The following is a 13,967-nucleotide window of genomic DNA, read 5'->3' as shown; positions in this document are numbered from 1 at the left end:
CAGTGAATGGCTCAACCTGCATACTTTCGAATATTTTTATTAAAGATTTTATTTATTTATTTTTAGGGAGAGGGGAAGGGAGGGAGAAGAAGAGGGAAAGAAAGACCGATGTGTGAGAGAAATATCAATCAATCAATCTATTGATAGGGTTGCCTCCGGAGGTCCCCAACCCAGGACTTGGCCTGCAACTCAGGCATGTGCCCTGACTGGGAGTTGAACCTGCAAACTTTCTGTCTGCTGGATGATGCCCAACCTACTGAGCAACACCAGTCAGGGCATGAATATTATTTTATAACCATGATTGTGCATTTAATAGTTTATCATTTCTTTTCGTGTGGGCCTAGGTTCTCCTACCTACGTGTTCTCCCATAGAAAAAATTATTTGTGTAATTTTTAATTACAAAAAAGGAGGGCATGCTCATTTATGTCCTGGCCAGTCTGGCCCAGGACTCCTGTCCTCCTTGTTTGAGGTCCTGGCCCATACTGGGCATGCTACCCCCTGCTTATTTCAGAGGGTTCTTTCCAGTCCTCTTTGGCCACAAGTACTGACTGGGCATTAATGCCTCAAGTGCCAGCACACTGGCTTAAGAAACAGGCAATGCTTGCCTATTTATACTCATGCCTCCATTACATTACACCTAATGTGTATTCAGGGGGGAAATTAAAGTAAAGGAAAACTGTTGTTATACTCAAAACCCTGTGGTCCCTAGTCACTGAGCGTAACATAATCCTTGTTAAACAAAATAGTCACTTCCTTTGATAATGGTGATGATTTCCTTTTTGCTGGTTCTTTTTAAAAATATATTTATTGCTTATGCTATTATAGTTGTCCCATTTTCCCCCCTTATTCCCCTCTGCCCTGCACACCCCCTCCCACCTGCCTCTCCCCTCCCTTTTGTTCATGTCCATGGGTCATAAGTATAAGTTCTTTGGCTTCTCCATTTCCTATACTATTCTTAACCTCCCCCTGTCTATTTTGTACATACCATTTATGCTTCTTATTCCCTGTACCTTACACCCATTCTCCCTCTTCCCCCACCCTGCCGATAACCCTCCATGTGATCTCCATTTCTGTGATTCTGTTCCTGTTCTAGTTGTTTGCTTAGTTTGTTTTTGTTTCAGGTTTGATTGTTAATAACTGTGGGTTTGCTGTTATTTTACTGTTCATATTTTTTATCTTCTTTTTCTCAGGTAAGCCCCTTTAACATTTCGTATAATAAGGGCTGGGTGATGATGAACTCCTTTAACTTGACCTTATCTGGGAAGCACTTTATCTTGACTTAAATTATGTATATTAACTCATGCAGAAATTATTTAATGACTTATATTTGTGAAACATTGATGATGTCTAAATCCACCTCGATTACATTTAGACATGTGAAAAATTCATTGCAGGTATTTGGATTATGCTTTATCTGTATCGGCAGGAATGCAGATTTCAGGAAGTAGGACACTAGCCTCACTAATCCTGACTTTTCAGGTGGAGCCCTAGACCTTGAACAATATCTAAGTGTAGAATGGAGGTACTTTCATTACATAGCCATTATCCATAGTATCCTGGGGCATACTTGCAAATTAAAAGCAAAAATTCATATATATATATATATATATATATATATCCAATTTTCATTTTTATGTGTCCTGTGTATATGCATATGTCATTTATATGATATATATATGTGAAATATATATTTATATAATGTCATTTTATATATGTGTGTATATTCCAATTTTCTTCTGTTGTTTTCTCCACAAAAACTATGTTCATTGTCAGATGGTAATAACATTACATAATGTATGAAATTCTTTATGAAATTGCAAGTTAAATTAGCTCATTTCTAGTTTTAGCAACTTTTGAATTTACTATGTTACCAATTACTGAGACTAATATAACAGTGCAGTTGTATAATGTACATTTCAGTCTGTTAAGCGAAACACAAAACCAACTCATTTGAATGATTTGTTGCCCATAATCTTGCATGGTATATGTCAGTAATTGGTAACAAATGGAGGACATATGATCCATTCCAAAGGGTTGTTACTCATAATTTTGTATGTGTCTATTGCCTTATTGCTGAAGAGAAAACAATGGGGTTCTGAAACTGCCCTTCTAGCAAATGATTGGCAGTACCTCTCAACATAATATTTAATAATTTCCCTATGATATTTCATGAAAGCAAGATAAAACATGGTTCATTTTGAAGGCACAATCAAGCCTCTAAAGCTGCAGTCTTGTCTTGTGACTTGATTCATACAGTTCCTGTCTTACATTATCTTTCACTCTTTGGCCTACCATACACATGCTGCATCATTGGGTACTCTGGCCCTACCAGCCGTTTTCAGAAATTTCTCTGGATAAGGGAAAGAGGAAGTTTGCCCCAGCTGCCTGTATTAAGAGTTTCCAAGTTGCCTAATTTTCCTGCAGTTATGCTAGGCTGTCCACCCACAGGCAAGTCATATTTGTACAGTCACCATGTCCTTCAGGATCTGTGATGGAGAAGTCCAGTAATGGTCAGCCCATGGGCTTGAACTGAGAGGAGAGTGTCACTGGAACCAATAGTCAAGACCAGCCAGACAAGTAAGAGAAACCTTATGTTGTGTGAAGCCACAAATGTTGGGTGGAGGGTAGTACCTGTCCCCAAGTAGCTGTACCATTATTTAAGATATTGTTGAAATACCTTCCCTGAGTGTTTAAGACAGGAACTTCCAACAATATCAGGGTCACTCGCTGGACACTGCTTATTAACTGTAAAAACCTTATATCTATAATCAATTTTATTCTAACTGGTCAGTAGCATCTTTTTCCAGTCCTTATTTGTATTCCTCCATTCACCGTGAGTGCCACAGTTACAGACACATAGACTTTACTAGAATGTCAGATTTGAAAACAAAACGAAAACTTATCTTGACATTTTCACATCAAAGTTTTTATTCACCTCCTTATTCTTTTCAGAAAACTGTTGTAATACCAGGCAGGATGGATTGGATGGGACTGTCAAAAACAAACTTCAGGAATCCAGACACTGGGAGTGCTGCTCATGAGATTTTTATTCAGGTACAAGAACATGGATTTGGATGTGATTTAAAGCCAACTCTATCTAGGAAAGGGGGAAGGATGAGACCTATATGCCAAGTAGGTGCCAGAGAATGACAGTCTACCAGTCTACCCTCACTATGGGCAGACATTTATTTAGCAGTGGTCCTGGAGGCATAAGCTAACAACTTAAGTAATATGTAGGTTAATACTTCTTTACATGTCTAATTTTCCATACGCTGTTGGCCATTTTCTGTTGCCCTACTGCTGTTGCTGATTTGCCTTGCAGATGTTACTAAGACCTCACATTGTGTTCATTCCCAATATTTTCATCATTGAATGTCAGTCTCTACACTTGCAAAATGGTAATCACACCTTGCTGTCAGTGATGTTGTGAGAATCATGTGTGACAATCTTTGTAAAGTGTGCAACACACTGGAGGTACTGAAGGAATTCATATATCTTCTAGAATCCATATATTGAAGCAGAATATTATGGCTTGACTTAGTTTCTTTCCCCATCTGGTCAGAATCCACTCCTGCTTAATTTCTTTAGATTTTTGCCATAATTTCAACTAAATATTTGTTTTCTTCCACAGGACCTGCAAATTTTCTCAAAGATGACTGAGCATCTCTTTGGAAATGAACCTTTTAATTCTGCAATGATCCAGGAGGTAGCTTGGCAACCCAGACTTCCCCTTGCTCAGAGTTCCGTTCTTTTCTGGCCAACTTGGACACCTTACATTGAAGCCTATGTGGCTCAGCACCAAGTTCGGCTTGGAGGGTGCTTGTTTGCTTGCTGTACCAAAAAGGTCTCCTCTCTTTCCTTGCCTTTGTAAAGTCACTTCATTTATGGGCACTGATTAATCTGTTAAAAATGGGGTGAAGGCTTTTGACAGTGTGGGTAGAGGAGAGTAGTAAAAATAAGTTAAGAACTGGTCTAAGGTACATTCGAAGACACTTGGAACCTTTACTTTTCATAGATACCTCTTGTTCCCTCTACTGCTTTATTAGCATGGGTTTTATCCAGAAGTTGACAAAACAGAATCTGAAGTTCACTTATCAAAGGTAAAAAAAATTCACATTTCTTTGTGATTAGATTAGAAACTGAAGTGTGTAGGTTTTATACAGCACATTGACATTTTTAAAGATTTTATTTATTTTTAGACAGAGAGGGAAGGAGGGAGAGCAACATTAATGTGTTTCAGAAACATGATCAGCTCTCACACACCCCCAACTGGGGACCTGGCCTGCAACCCAGGAATGTGCCCTGACTTGAAATCAAACCAGGGATCTTTTGATTCACAGGCGGGCACTCAGTCCACTGAGTCACACCAGTCAGGGCAGCACATTGATATTTTAAACACTATTATTTATCCCTGTAATTGGTTAAATTACTTTAAAGACATGAAGGATGGGGATAATCATGGTTTCCCACCCAGTGGGGAAAAAAGACAAGAAGGCCTGAGATACCTAGAAAAACCTGTACCTAAACCCATGTTTTTTCACCAAGTGGCATGACAGTGACCAAGACTGGCCTATTTCTTACTTAAAAAGAGTTATGAAACTTAATAACTGTGGTGCCTTCTCTTTCTTCCACATACACTTGTCCCCTCCTCCCATCAAATTTGTCTTGTATACCTTTTTCGGGGGGTAAGGTAGGGAAGAATTAAGTGAATATTTTCATGGGTAAATCTACTGAGTGTTGGCACTTAAAAATACCATATTTTGCCATGTGTCTTGCACACCCCTGGTTTTGTGTACATTATACACAGGATTATTATGCCTGTGGTGTGTGATCATCATACCCATTTTTAATGCACATCTTTATTTTTCCATCAAAAACTTGGGCAAAAAAGTGCGCATTATACATGGCAAAATATGGTAAGTCACAAAGTTGAAGATTCCAAAAGGGTGACTCTTTCATTGGTGGCATTCTGAAAACCAAGAATCTCAGGGGCAAGGAATGTGACTTTTCTCAGATTTTTGGGTGGGATCATCTGGCTCTGTGGTTCTTTCTCACTAAATCATTCCTAGACCTGACATGTCACTCAGCCTCATGAGGCATGTACTCAATGTCTACTCACAAGTGTGAAATGTTAATGTGCTAAAATTATTGGCATGAAGCATTCCACATCAAACTCATGTTTGTTTTAATTGCTTTCTCATTCTTTTTTATTTATGTGGGTGATAGAAAAAGAATGGATAATACTAGACACTTTAGGGTAAGTCCTTTGAAATAAAGTGTATTTATTTTTATATTGGGTCCTTGTTATATATATATATATATATATATATATATATATATATATATACACACACACACACACACACACAATAGGGACCCAGTATAAATATAAATTTGTATATATATATATATATATATATATATATATATATATAAATTATCTTTATCCATTCATCTGTTGATAGTCATTTAGGTTGTTTCATACCATGGCCATGGTAACTAACAATATGATGACCATTGGGGTACAGGTATCTCTTTGGGATAGTGATTTCATTTCCTTTGGCTAAATGCCCAGAAGAGGGATTGCTGTATCATGTAGTAGTTCTCTTCATGTCTGGTTCTCCAGCCACTTCTGATTATCAGTTCTTTTAAGGAGAAAAACTGTAGTGGTTGGAGGGTAAGAAGTGGGCAGGGATTCCTTGATCATGAAAGAAGGAATGGCTAACTTGATATGGTCCTTCCTTCTGGTTCCTAAAGCCTAAAAGTTGGAAGAGGGTTGGTAAGAGAGGTTTTCTGTAGTGCTACTCTCAGATCTCAAGAGGAAAGCAGATAGGAGGATATGGAGCCTCAGTGGGAAAGGTGTGTTCAAGAGTGCCTCCTGCCCACCTCCCCATTTCTGGAACTACCTGGCATCAGTGCAGCTAGAGGACAAAAGATAATGCACATTGTTGACTGCAACAGGAGAACGTATAACCCTCTGGCAAAGATAAAATTTTTTATGATGAGGGCTGTTCCTTGTTTATCCAGCCTCACTGAGAATTTTGGACTTAGCTGCTGGGGAATGCTTTGCTGTTTCTGTCTCATTCTGGGAAAAATTCCTCCAGAAAGGGTGGCCCTTCAACCCTCCTACATTGTTGTCTAGAATGTTACACCAAAGGAGTCTTCTGGAAGGCAAAATTCTGTCATTTCTGGTGAATAATAGCACTTGGTTGAGTTAGCCACTCGGTCTTTCATGTTGATAATGAGCTGTGTCTCCATGCAGAGACTGATGAAAGTTGCTAGTAGAATATGTTCTCCTGATAAACTGGCTGGACACTTCCTCCTTTGACACTTCCATGGCTCCCATGCCTTGTTAACTCCTAAAGAAAGCACATAACGGCAATAGCAGCATTAGGGATGTGGGAAATATTGGGTCCCAGGAAAGAAATTGGCCATGGCCTGTTCTCAGGCTTCTGTGCTCTGACACCAGGGTGCTGAACACAGTGATGTCCACTATGCAGAGCAATGGTGTATCAGGAATCATTAGGAATTCCAGTTTTGTGGGTGGGAATGTGATTGGAGTGTTATCCAAGTATTTCCATATTTTATCCAAGCATTTCTGTACTCTTCTGCTGATCATATTCTGCACATTGGTGGGAAGAGAAGTGTCACTTGGATCCTGTCGATGAACAGTACATGAAGCTCAGGACATTTGGATATTTGTGGGCATGTGCAGATGAGCCTGGATGTCTAGGAACCTCCTGTGTTAGGTCTCCAGGCTGGAGTATTAACCTCTCCTATCCCTCTTGCTGAAGGGGCACATATCTGCAGGCTGTAGCTGTCTCATTGCTTATTTAGCTGCTAGAATGTGTTGCTGCTTGGTGGTCTGACCCCAATGCCATTTTGATCTTCTCATGGGAGCGATGACATTCCCCCAAGGGGACTTTGCCTGAATTCTCAAGGTAAACAGTGTTGTAGACACTATGTGAGAGATTTATGCATCATGTGTGGGGCTACAGCTACTGGAAGGGTGAGAGGTTAAGGGAGGGTTGCATCTTGAGGAGAGAAGGGGCACTATGGTTTCCTCATTTCAGGCTTTTGATTTCTTTTGATTGGTGAACTCCGGGGTCAGCACAGGAGGGCCCAGCAGGTATATGAGGGCACTCTGAGAGTATAGGGAAAAGTTGATGGTAGGAAAGGTAAAGGACTTTGGTGTGAAAGTAGTGGTGGGCATTGTGGGTCCAGGGATGTGTCTCCTTGTCCCTCTCTCCATTCTCCCAACATCACCTTTGGGTCAACATAGCTGGGGGACAGAATATAACAATGGACAGTGTCAGAGATGACATGAGAAAATACGGCTCTCTTGTAAGGTTGAATATTTGTTACAGGGACAGGGTGTTATTTTCCATTTTCCAAGCGAATTGTGCCTTTGTCTACCAAAGGTAGACAAAAAGGTTTAATGTCTCATGCCTGCTCTGTTTCAATTTAGGCCTGGGAAAGTGGACACTGGGGGAAGGTAGCCCTTTACCTTGTTATATTGTTGCATAGTACAATAATCTGAGGGAGTTCTGAGAAGGAACTGCTGTTTCTTATGCTGATTTTATTCTCCAGAGACATATTCTTCCTCCTGTATCCTTATTGATTCTCCGGCATCACTCATGATGTTCATTTCCCTCTCTTTTTCAGGAGGGTCTAGCAGAGTTTCTGGTTTCAACTATTTAAGTTTTTCCCTCTTTACCTAGTTCTCAGGCGTCACATGCATTTTTGCTGCCAGCTTCTTTCCTTGTGGAAACAGTCCTGGGTTGTAAAACTGCCAGAAGGCTCATTTAGCTGTTAAAAAGGTGTGCGTACATTGCCAAGAGACAGAGGGATAATGTAACTTTTATTGCTTATCTTGTAGCCTGCTTATACTTTTACCCCTACCAGTGTCCTCTGGGGAAGTTCTCTTATGATCAATATGATCAATTGGAATGAGGGTTAAAACTACAAATCTTTTTTAAAAGATGATTTGAATTGATATGGTCTGTTGGCAAGTTTAGCTATCCTCTTCCTCTCATGTCTTGCCCAGAGGAGCAGAGGTTTGATCCTCTCCTACTGGAAGAGTTTTTGTCTCTATGTCTTGTGATATATAGGACCTGATTATAATAATATTTGATAAGAGGTGAGGAAACAGATCCTCTGTTAGGCGTATTTAGTATGCAGGCCACTCAAAAAGGGTGGAAGGAATGTGCAAAATGTGTGCACTCCTGTACAATTGGAATAATCTCCTCTAGATCCCTCTGGATTGGGGTTTGCCCTCCTTGTCCTTCTTGCTGATTCCAGAAGCACAATACATAAATTACTGATTGCTGCCAGCCAGGCCACCTCACAAGTTATACTTAGGTTGGCCTTCTGAGCTTCCCTTGCCTCTTCTTTTTTAAAATTTTAATTGTTTTAAAACAATTAAAATGGTTTTAAATTTTAAAACATAATTAATATTAAAACATAAATTAATAAAATTTAAAATATAAATTAATTAATTAATCTATTTAATTTTATTGATTATGCCATTACAGTTGTTCTATTCCCCCCTTCATTCCCCTCCACCCTGCACCCCCTTTAGTTTATGACCATGTGTCTCAAGTTCTTTAGATTCTATATTTCCCATACTATTCTTGCCCCTCTATCTATTTTCTACCTACTGTTTATGCTACTTATTTTCTGTACCTTCTCCCCCCTTCTCCTCCTCCCACTCCCCTGTTGCTAACCCTCCATGTGATCTTCATTTCTATGGTTCTGCTCCTGATCTAGCTGTCCTTTTAGTTTGATTTTGTTTTAGGTGTGGTTGTTAATAACTGTGAGTGTGCTGTCCTTTCACTGTTCATAGTTTTTATCTTTTTTCTTAGATCAGTCCATTTAACATTTCATATAATAAGGGTTTGGTGATGATGAACTTGAATTTGATCTTATCTGAGAAGCACTTTATCTGTCCTTCCATTCTAAATGAAAGTTTTGCTGGATAGAGTAATCTTGGTTGTAGGTCTTTGGATTTCATGACTTGGAATACCTCTTTCCAGCTCCTTCTTGCCTGTAAGGTCTCTTTTGAGAAATCAGCTGACAGTCTGATGGGAACTCCTTTGTATGTGACTGTCCCCTTATCTCTTGCTGCTTCTAGGATTCTCTCTTCCATTTTAATCTTGGCTAATGTAATTAAGATGTGCCTTGGTGTGTTCCTTCTTGGGTCCAACTTCTTTGGGACTCTCTGAGCTTCCTGGATTTCCTGGAAGTCTATTTCCTTTGCCAGATTGGGGAAATTCTCCTTTATTATTTGTTCAAATAAGTTTTCCACTGGTGGCTGTTCCTTTCCCCTTCTGGTACCCCTATAATTCGGATGTTGGAGCATTTAAAGATGTCCTGGGGGTTCCTAAGACTCTCCTCATTTTTTTGAATTCTTGTTTCTTCATATTTTCCTGTTTGGTCCTTTTTTCCTTCCTTCTGGTTCACTCCCTTGATTTGAGTCCCAGTTTCCTTTTAATCACTATTGGTTTTCTGTGCAATTCCCTCCATTTCAATTACTTTAGCTTTCATATGTTCCTCTAATTCGTGACTAAAATCAACCAGTTCTGTGAGCATCCTGATCACCAGTGTTTTGAACTGTACATCTGAAAGTTTTGCTATTTCTTTGTCGCTTAGAGTTCTGGGCTCTGGGGCTTTAAGATCTTCTTGAGCCATTTTTGGTCTGTTCCTGCCAAGTATGAGGAGCGGAGCCTTAGGGGCGGGGCAGGGCCACCAGGGTGAGGTTGCTGGGTTGTGACGCTATATTGTGGGGGCGGGGTCAGAGCGGGAAATGGTGGCCCCCTCTGCTGCCTCCTGCTGCTGGGGCCTGCTAGGTCCTGTCTCACTGCCCACTCCCTCGCCAGTCTATCTGCGCAGGAATGCAACACTACAGTCAACCCGCCGCCCCGCACCCTCACTGGGTCCACAGGTTGCTCACTGGCTCACTCACTGGGACCGCCCGTTGCAACCCCATGCCTGGGATCCACGCGCCTGAGTCCGTCTGGCCAAGTTTTCCTGTGCAACCCCGCTCTGCCAGCTGTTGGCTTCGCCCCTCTTACTGGTCAGGCTGAAGAATTCGTTGTTATCAGACTTCCAAAAAGTTCAATTTTCTGTGTTCTGGCTGTGTCTTCTGTTGCTAATATTTTGTTGTCTCTAAACTTGGCAGTGTGAGAAAGCACATAGTTTCCACCTATGCCTCCATCTTGGCGGAAGTCCTCCCTTGCCTCTTCTTATTCAAATGCAGCAGACCTACTGTACTGCTTATCAATTTCAGAAAAGTAGTGGTCTGTGTTCAGTAACTCCTAAGGAAATTCACTGATTTTCTTAATTTTCCTCATTAGTCAGACACAGCAGCCTTACAGAATGCTGGAAAAGGCCTATTGTAGATACCACTCAATATTATCTTGGAAAGTAGAGGTGCAGTCAGGGTGCTGAGCTACAATATGGTTAAAGCCAGGAACCAAGCACCTGTGCTTCCCCTCCAGAGCTCAGAATAGATGTATCACATCCTGAAAATTTTGCTAGAGTGCATATCTTATGTCATGTTTGTATTACAAAACAAGGTAACTATAATACTAATTCATGAGGGTGGAATGAAATTTGGAGGGGATGGATATATTTATGGCATAAATTATGGTGATGATTCACAGTTGTAAACTTATCTTCAAACTCATTATGTTGCATTTATTAAATATGTACAGCTTTTTGTATATAAGTCACAGCTTCACACCTCAATATAGTGGTTTGAAAATAATAAAAAAGATCCTCCCATAAGTGCAGATAAGTTCTCCGCCTCAAATATTTTTAGATCATAGAACTGAAGGGGAAGAGTGCTTCTACATGGGGAAATGGGAACTGTCATTTACTGCTTCTGTATTTTTGTTTTGCCTTCATATTTTTTCATTTATATGTAGCATCTGTATTAGCAGTGTATAAAGTTAACTTTTGGTGCATAACATTTTGAATTTCATAGAGTAACAGCTGTTCTACAGAAGCCACAAACTTCACCTGGCAGACTTCAACTCAGGGAGTGGCCCTTTGACATCAGCTACCTGTCACATGACAAGAAATTGACTTTGGGGTACTGTGATTGGGGGATTGGCTTGAACTTTGGGTTGTTTTCATTGCTTGTATGTGTTTTTGCGCTTACTCAAAACTTTAACAATATTTTATATTTGGTGATATGTCAGAATGCTTATTTATGTATGTACTGTATGTGTATTCTACAGAGTGGAAGGCAGAAGTATCAGGCTGATTGGTCTATTCAGTATGTACCTTTTCTCTGAGACTCTCCCACACCCCTCTGTTTACTGCGTGAATGAGTTCCTCCAGCCAAAACTATTCGGTTTTTTTCTTGTCATGTTATCTTAGTTGAGCCAATTATACTTTTATTATATTTAGAGTCAAGATGAGGCCCCAAGAATGAGTGTAGCCTGCAATGGATCATTAATATCCTTTTGCTGCAGAGAATACAGTTTTTAAAAAACTCTTTAAATAATTTTATTTTCTCCTTTATGTTATTAACAAGTAGCCCACTGCTAAGCAGTTTAGAAAACCAGAAGAAACAAAAATATTTTTATTTACACACATGTATAAAAATATATATACTCAGGTAAGCATTTATCTTTCCATTAAGTTGCCCAACTTTAAGAGTGCCAAAGGTAAATAAATCAAATATCTGTGTATTTAATTGAGAGGGCTAGCTCATTTTGTTAAAAATCATATTTAACAATTTTTGCTGACCAACATGTGCTAATGAAATTCAACTTAAAGTTATAGGCAGTTCATATGACAAAAAGCATTGTATGTGGCTACATAGGAGTATTCCTTAAACAGAATCTGCTTTGTGCTTAGGACCTTGCTGGGTTTACAGTTTCAACAGTAAGCAGCAATAAAGATCAAGAAAATTCCTAACTTGTCTAACAGCTGCTCTATAATGGCACGGGATGGGAGGGAAATCACCATTTTTTTAAACAGCAGAGTCAACTGGGAGTACATTGTACATCTACTCAGTGCTTGGATAAAAAGTGCTAAGACAGCAAGATACTTGGCTAATTACCTTTGATTTTTAAGAAACCCACAAAACACAAAATATGTACTTGTCCATGTAATAGATTTAATCCACAAATAACCTGAACTATCTTTCAAATAATGTAATTTTAAAAACCTACTGTTGGGTTCCCCTGAAGTATCTTCATATCAGTAGATCCCACTTGTAGATTTTTATAATTCACAGTGAACACTAGCATGATGAAGGAAGCTGTGGTTCTGCCATGTGCAACATTGGCAGAGTTCTGAGCTATAGCATCTGATGCATTAAGTAGAGGGGTTTGGTAGGGAGGAATGGGGTTTCCAAGCCATTACAGAAGTTCTCACCCTTTGTTAATCTCTCCCCTTTGTTTAGGGAAGCATTCTAAAGGTAGTAGGTGATTTCATATCTCCCTGAGAAGTGATCCTTTAAGCCACTTTCTGAAGGCCAGACATAGTTACACATTTGGGGATTGTAGAAGTGGTATGAGAAATCTCTTGATACTCCCAACATTAAGATAGAGGTGGGGTGACTTGCATGGTTGTACAGAAGATCAGACCAGAAGTCAGTAGGACCAAAATTAGAAGCAACAGGCACACACTGTGTTCCTAGTGAAGCATGCATTTGAAACTTGGTCCTTTATATCTGAGGCATCTTTCATAATACCACACCACTAAGTCTTATAAAAGATTTGTTATAGCAGAATCATATTTCATTAAGTGGGTAGAAGGATTTCTGGCATTGTTTGTTTTTTAAACATATCAATACAGTTTCCAGTTCTTATATAAAATTTCCAGTTAACTAAAATTACCTGTTTTCTCTACAGCTTACCATAGCATAAACACTTCAGAAAATAAAATCGTGGTCATTAATCTCACCCTATGGGAAAAGAAATCAATCTCACTCTATGGGGGAAAAAAGCAAGACTGTGGCAGCCCATTCTGCCTGTAGCTATCTTACTCTGGGTGGTTGGGCATGGGTCCCCCCCCTGGGATCTTGGGCTGCTGGTGTCAGCAACTCTGCTCTTGCATCCAGTCTAAAGGTACCCAAACTGCAATGTTTCATTTTCTGCCTGAGAAAGTTTATAGTTTTACCTCTGAATTTTTTAAAATATTTATTTATTTATTTTTAGGCAGAAGGCAAGGGAGGAAGAAAGGGAGAGAAACATCAATGTGTGCTTGCTTCTCATGTGCCCCCTACCAGGGACCTGGCCTGAAACCCAGGCATATATATGTCTTGAGTGGGAATCAAGCCAGTGACCCTTTGGTTCATAGGCTGGCACTCAATCCACTTAGCCACCAACCAGGGCTATAGTTTTACTTTATTTATTTATTTAAATAATTTTATCGTTGTGTAATTACATTTGTCTGTATTTTCTTCACACCCCTCCCGCACCCCCTCCAAACCTCCCTCCCTCCCTCCCTTGCTTCTACTCTCCCCCTTGGTTTTGTCCATGTATCCTTTAAAGTAGTTCCTTAGTTTTACTTTTGAAAATAAATAGACTCGCTTAGTATTTGTGAAGGCCTTATTCATTAAGACTTTTTCCCCCTTCCAAATTTACTCTTCCTCTGTCTTTCCCATCTCAATAAATGGCAATTTTTTCTTCCTTATTGGTCAAGCCAAACACCTTGATGTCCTCCTTAGCCCCTCTGTTGTTTTTTTTTTCATGCCTCATATTAACTCCATCAATAAATCCTTAGCCATCTATACTTTCAATATACAACCAGACTCTGACCACTTTTTTGCATCTCCACTTGTCCAAACCACCTTACCACTGTCCCGGATTATTCTAATAGTTTCTACTTCTTTCCTTGCTTTATATAGTTACTTCTTTCTTGTACATATCTTTCGTTAAACCTCTGTATGTTTCTGAGTAAAGAACTTGGAGTTACAATTGTTGGGTCATAAGGATGCTTATGTTTA

General features: G+C 39.6%; 1 long non-coding RNA gene across 1 annotated transcript; it reads left to right on the top strand.

Moving 5' to 3' along the window:
- The first annotated feature begins 1,837 nt into the window (after positions 1 to 1,837).
- Positions 1,838 to 12,743, top strand: LOC119041991 (uncharacterized). The gene is made up of 4 exons (XR_005081140.2): positions 1,838 to 2,578; positions 2,954 to 3,055; positions 3,633 to 3,707; positions 10,989 to 12,743. It is a non-coding gene; the product is annotated as an uncharacterized LOC119041991 (long non-coding RNA).
- The last annotated feature ends 1,224 nt before the right edge of the window (positions 12,744 to 13,967 follow it).

The sequence above is a fragment of the Artibeus jamaicensis genome, unplaced genomic scaffold (assembly GCF_021234435.1).
Source record: "Artibeus jamaicensis isolate MK-2021 breed Jamaican fruit bat unplaced genomic scaffold, CSHL_Jam_final contig_240, whole genome shotgun sequence".
Classification (NCBI taxonomy): Eukaryota; Metazoa; Chordata; class Mammalia; order Chiroptera; family Phyllostomidae; genus Artibeus; species Artibeus jamaicensis.
The sequence above is the reverse complement of the archived record's forward strand: the minus strand, read 5'-3'. Positions and strand labels throughout refer to the sequence as shown.